At 37.0% G+C, this 5822-nt stretch overlaps 1 long non-coding RNA gene across 1 annotated transcript; it reads left to right on the top strand.

Moving 5' to 3' along the window:
* Positions 1-1174: 1174 nt before the first annotated feature.
* Positions 1175-3524, top strand: LOC141647774 (uncharacterized). The gene is made up of 3 exons (XR_012545837.1): positions 1175-1488; positions 2615-2703; positions 3311-3524. It is a non-coding gene; the product is annotated as an uncharacterized LOC141647774 (long non-coding RNA).
* The last annotated feature ends 2298 nt before the right edge of the window (positions 3525-5822 follow it).

Raw genomic sequence — 5822 nt, 5'->3', positions numbered from 1 at the left:
TTTTTCACGTTTGCTAACGTTTATTTTACGCGGTAAATATCATTACCTACGTATTCGCAAAAATTATAAAAGTTAGATATTTTTAATGTACTCGTAAAGACGAATCAAACAAGATCTCACATGAATATATTTTCACTTATGTATTGAGAGAAAATCGGAACTGAATGTTCATTTGTGAGTAGTGTAGAAAATGTAAAGTGGTAAAATGGAGATGAATGGAGGAAGCAGTGGTGGAACGAGGTGGGAGGGGTTAACAGAAACGGTCGTCCCAGTGATAATTTTCGCCTCCATTGCCTTAAAATTCTAGCTCCTAGCTCCGCAACTAGGAGGAAGTATGAGTGAATATGCCTGTCATGAAACAAGCGCATGTCGAAACCAAGTGGCACATTCTAAGTGGCAGGCCACTATCTCCAAAATGATTGTTTTTGTTTTTTTTATTGAATTTTTTTATATAGTTTTGGTCTATCGTAATCAAGTGACTTGGATTTTAATGCAATAATGCTACAGATAGTTTGACGTACTGAAGGAACTTCAGTTGATTACCCGGTCACTTTAGATGAAGTTCTCTGCATCAGTTTAGTTTAAGAAGTACTCCCTCTCTCCTGGTCATTTGTTGTCCTTTTCCATTTTCGGATGTCTTAGTCAATTGTTGTCCTTTCTATTTTAGGAATGCATTTGATGAACAATTTGGTCATTCATACTCAATTTGCTCCACATGTCATTTAGTAATTGGCCATTTCCTCTTTCCTTGTTCTTTGTGCCAAAACCAAAGGACAACAAATGACCGGGACAGAGAGAGTATATTTGTAATACCCCGTATTTTTATATAATAAATTAAACGTATATTATTGAATTAAACGTATATTATTGAATTAAACGGATATAATTAAACGGATATTATTAAACGGATATTATTATATATTAATTATTATACATTTTATATTACTAATTAAGGCGGGATAATTGATGAGTCGATAATTACGTAAATTATTTTAATTAACCACGTTGTATCGATATAACTTAATTGTGACGGGTTTATCCTACATTCGACTTTTAATAAAATATCTTTTATTAAAATATATCTTTATTATTATATATTATTATTATTCTAATATTATTATTAATCATTACTACAACTCCTTTTTGCTTCCTTTACATCGTTTCCTGCACACACAACATGCATACTTCCTTTTCTTTTCTTTCTTTACTATTCTTTACAAAGGCAATCACATGCCTTCCTTCTTCCTTCCTTTACACCATTTTCCAGCAAACAAAGGCTGCCTACTCCTTTTTTTTATCATTCTTTACCCTTCTTTTAAGCAAACAAGCATGCTTTGTTCCCTACCCCTTTCATCAGCAGCAAACATCGAATTTCACGCATAAGAGAGAGGGAGAGTGAGCTTGGTTGTTGGCGGCACTGCAAGGAAGAGCTAGGGGCGGACGTCGACTTTGATAGGTGGCCACAGTGGCGGTGGTGGTGGCGGAAAAGTAAGCATTCAAACACCTTTTCCTCTGTTTTGTTTTCTGTCGGTTTTTGGGTGGTTGTTTCGTGCCTTATAGTGGCGTCTATGATAGTTGGTGACATGGTATAAGGGTAGTGTGGTGAGAGACGAGTGACATGGTGGTTGTTGGGGTGGTTTTAGGTGGTGCTAGTGGCGGTGAGAGGTGGCAGCGACAGGGGGGTACAAAACGGGTTTGGGTGTGTGTTTCAGGCGAGTTGAGAGGAGTAACTTTGGGGTGGCACCACCGTGACTAGGGGGAGGTCGAAATGGTGGTGCCACTGTACCTGGGTGCACTACTTGGCGGCGAGCAGGGCAGTGGTGTTTTGGGCAGGGGTAGTTGTGGGTTGCGGTGGTGGTCAGATAAGGAAAGGAGGTGTTTGGTGTCGCGTGGTGGTGAACCAGGTGTTTTGGCGGCCATGGTTGGACTCGCCGAGGGGAGTCGACCACCTTGGGGTCGGTGGTTGGTGGCTGGGTCGAGTTGGGGAACACGGCAGGTGGCTGTCGCGGTGGTGAGGTGGCGTGTGGTGGTGCGTGAGGGAGTGTGAAGGGACGATGGTGGTTAATGGGTTATTCGAGTTGTTTTTGAAACGGGTTTTATTAGTTAATCGCTATAATTCATTAATCGGCCGTACTCTTAAATTAATTAATAAATGTAAGTCCCGAGTCATTTAAATTAATTATTTAATTTAACTCCCGAGCCAATTAAATTAGTTATTTAAATTAATCCCCGAGTGCATTAAAATAATTAAAGACGGGTTTTGAGCCGGGATTGTTGAGTGGTTCAATATTTGATTCGGATTATTTTAATCATATAATTCATTTAATTATCATACTAATTACCCAATTTAATTCCCGAGTTAAGTAAATAATTAAAGACGGATTTTTGAGTCGGGTTTGTTAAAAGAGAAAAGTTACTATATCGGGAAAGTTCCATTTTAAGAAATTATACTTTAATAACTGTCTATTTTGGGAAGTTGGGTCAAATACTAATCGGGTTATTTTAGCTATCAATCGGGCATAAGTTGGTGTCGGGATTATATTTCGGGAAGCTTCTATTTTGGGAAATTACTATATTTAGTAGTTAGTAATTATAATTATAATAATTGTTTTAGGTGACGAATTCGTGATGGATCAATTATCAAATTCATTGCTTTATTTTCGGGACTGCTTAACTGCTTAATTGGATTGCTGGCACTTTGAGGTAGGGAAATACACTTACTCTATTATCGATGTTGAATTGTGTTGACTGGATTCTGGTTGTTGATTTACGTTACGATTTATATACATATTGCATTGCATTAATTATTGTTAAGCATTTCATATGCATTGGAGTTGAAGGATGAGGCGGTAGTGAGGATGTTGAGATACGATGTGAGGTTGTGATAAACAGTATTGGCCTTCGGGCTCCGTGATTGCCCTTAAGTGGGTCTGTGATTGCCCTTAAGTGGGTCCGTGATTGCCCTTAAGTGGGTCCGTGATTGCCCTTAAATGGGTCCGTGATTGCCCTTAAGTGGGTCCGTGATTGCCCTTAAATGGGTCCGTGATTGCCGTTAATCGGTCCGTGAAATAAAAGAGAAATGAGAAAAGAGAAATGAGAAATGAGTTATGAGATATGAGATATGAGATTGAGTTGAGGCAGATAAGGAGGTGACGGAGTATCATGCATATCATATTTACTGTTTTATTGTTTTCCCTACTCAACCTCGTGTTGACGTGTTTGCTTCTGTGTCAAAATAAAATTGATGCCTGCTTTAATTGATGGCATCCTGTGGGGAACCATTTAATATTTCCGGTTAAATGGGGAGCAGATTTAAATAGCAGGTTTTGAGTTAGCTGGATATGGGGAGCTTGGACGTGTGAGCTTTCGGACTTGCAGGAGTCTAGATCACAAATGTAGTTATATCACTTATTTAATTTCCGCTGCGAGTTGTATTTATTTTACATTAGGTTCTAGTTGATTAAAAATTGTATGACATATGTAATCATTAAAGTTTTTATTTAAAGTACTTTGGTGAGTTGGACTTTGTTATCTACTACCTCGGGAAACCGAGATGGTAACAGTCCGTTTTATTAGAGAATGTCTTGACGAGGACTTCCCTTATAAACCGGGGTGTTACAAAGTGGTATCAGAGCGAACGATCCTCAGGCCTGAACCAATGAGCCCAATGAACATAGGATGTGTCTAAATAAAATGAACACCGGGATAGAACTGTTAGGAGCACACTACGGTCAGGTATGAGTTAGGGGCCCCCTCACACCGAACCAGTGGCCCTCTCAGTTTGACTCGGACAACCCTGAGGGTATATGAGAGAAAGGGTAGAAAGTTGCTTGAGGTTGAACAGAAATTCATATATCGTTGCCTAAGTGTTGACTGATTGATACATTGATTATTGCAGGACAAAGCTACGGTAAGTAATTTGTATGAATGATGTGTTGATAGCACTACTACGACTAAGTAATATGCGGTTATGTGATCCCAAAGCCATGCTAGTATAATATTGTGATAGTAATTAGAAACACTATTTGAATTGCATGTTTATAGTCATAGCAATCGTGATTAGATATACGGAATAGATCGAGATGCGAAGGGATTCTATGGGGTACATATTTACGTAAGTACAGTGTGAGATCTAAGTTGGTATGGGTTAGTAGCGATAGTATAGTTGTAAGAATTGGGACATAGGAAATGAAAGACTTAGTGATGAAACTTGTTTTGGTTGATGTTACTCTTTAATTGACGTTACTGCCATTTCTTTTCTGTTCATTGTCTAAGGATAAAAATTTTATGAGAGATAGCCTCGTGAGTTAGTGTTCATTTGACGTCGGTTTCATGCATATATGATATACGGATTAGGAGAAATAAATACTTTAGTGAGTTGTGGTTAGGTAGTTCCTGTGCAGTAATGTTCGACCAACGATTTTGTGAAAATTCTCATTTAAATGGTATTAATAATTTTTGCATAATTACAACTCCATCGATCAAAAGAGTCGCATATGTTTTCAAATTAAAAGGCCACGAAAAATCTTGATGTTTCTATATTAAATAATAAATTTTGTAAACTGACCCAAGTTTTGGACCAATAGCTGTCACATGTTTGTTGGACCAACTAAGTTGTAAAATTCTTTAAAAATGGAATTCTTATGCTTTAAACCTAATTATTTTTTTTCCTGTGTTTTGAACTCACCGTGTTTTATAAAAGTAATATGAAACAAGTTTTAATCGAACAATTATTTATTCGTGATTTTTGGAATTTACAACGTGAATCAAAACATTTAAAATGTGCGTCTATGTCGAATTTGCATACGATTGTTTGATTAATTCATGAGTCTTAGTAATGTGAATTTATAATGTTTTATATGACAGTAGTAGCACGCATGTTCAGTAGTTATGTATCTCAACAAGTGATAAAATTAAAACTTAGCTGATAACATTGTTGGCATGATAGTATGAGTAAAATTGAATAAGCTTAAATTAGTTTCTAATCAAGGGGTGAAATATGTTATTAAGAATTATGTTAAGAACTTTATTCACCGTCCAGTAGGAAGGTAAAAGTTTTGAAAATGAAGCTAAATTTTGTCGTGTGAGTATAAATTCGGAATGAGATTTCCAGCTAGTGTCTGATTGTATGGTTCATGATAATTGCAAATCTGGGGAAAGAAACTAGAACGGAGTCACAAGTAGTGGATTAATTTAGTCATCTTGGTTGTGGTTAGTTACGAATGTCGAAACTGGTTGTCTTCATTTATCGGTGATTCTGTGTCTTGACCTAAATCTGTACAATAAGTAAAGGAAAGTCAGATTGGACCTATTAGGTTATAAATTTTCATAAATCGATTTATCAAGTGTTGACCCTAATTCTTTTCTAAGGTTAATTGATTCCCTATATTTCTAAGGTATAAGATTACAATAATTGGTGAGATGAATGAGTTACTAATGATTTTTACTGTAACAGTTGCCTCTTTCAGTGGTTGGCAGTAGTTGAGAACTTTGGTTATAATAATGAAGGTTACGAGGACGTAACCATGTTTTTAGTTGGGGAGGATTGTAAAATCTTGATGCGTAATTTGCACTTGTTTGTAGGTTATAGTTGACCAAGTTGACCTTTAATTGTGGGGTACCTATGCGGATGAGTTCGATATGTTTTGTTCCTACTTCGGTTAGTTGATTGATGTGTAAAAGGAGAGTGTGATTAAACTACTGGTAATGTGTTATGAGTTAGCCTATGAGCTGAGTTATGGTTACGGGAGATACGTTGCGGTCCAGTGCGACCATGGTTATTGAGTTACTTGAGTTTGAGATCGGAATTGTGATGGAAAGAT

This window comes from Silene latifolia, chromosome 3 (genome assembly GCF_048544455.1).
Source record: "Silene latifolia isolate original U9 population chromosome 3, ASM4854445v1, whole genome shotgun sequence".
Lineage (NCBI taxonomy): Eukaryota > Viridiplantae > Streptophyta > Magnoliopsida > Caryophyllales > Caryophyllaceae > Silene > Silene latifolia.
Note: the sequence above shows the minus strand (reverse complement) of the source record. Positions and strands in the feature narration are given on the sequence as shown.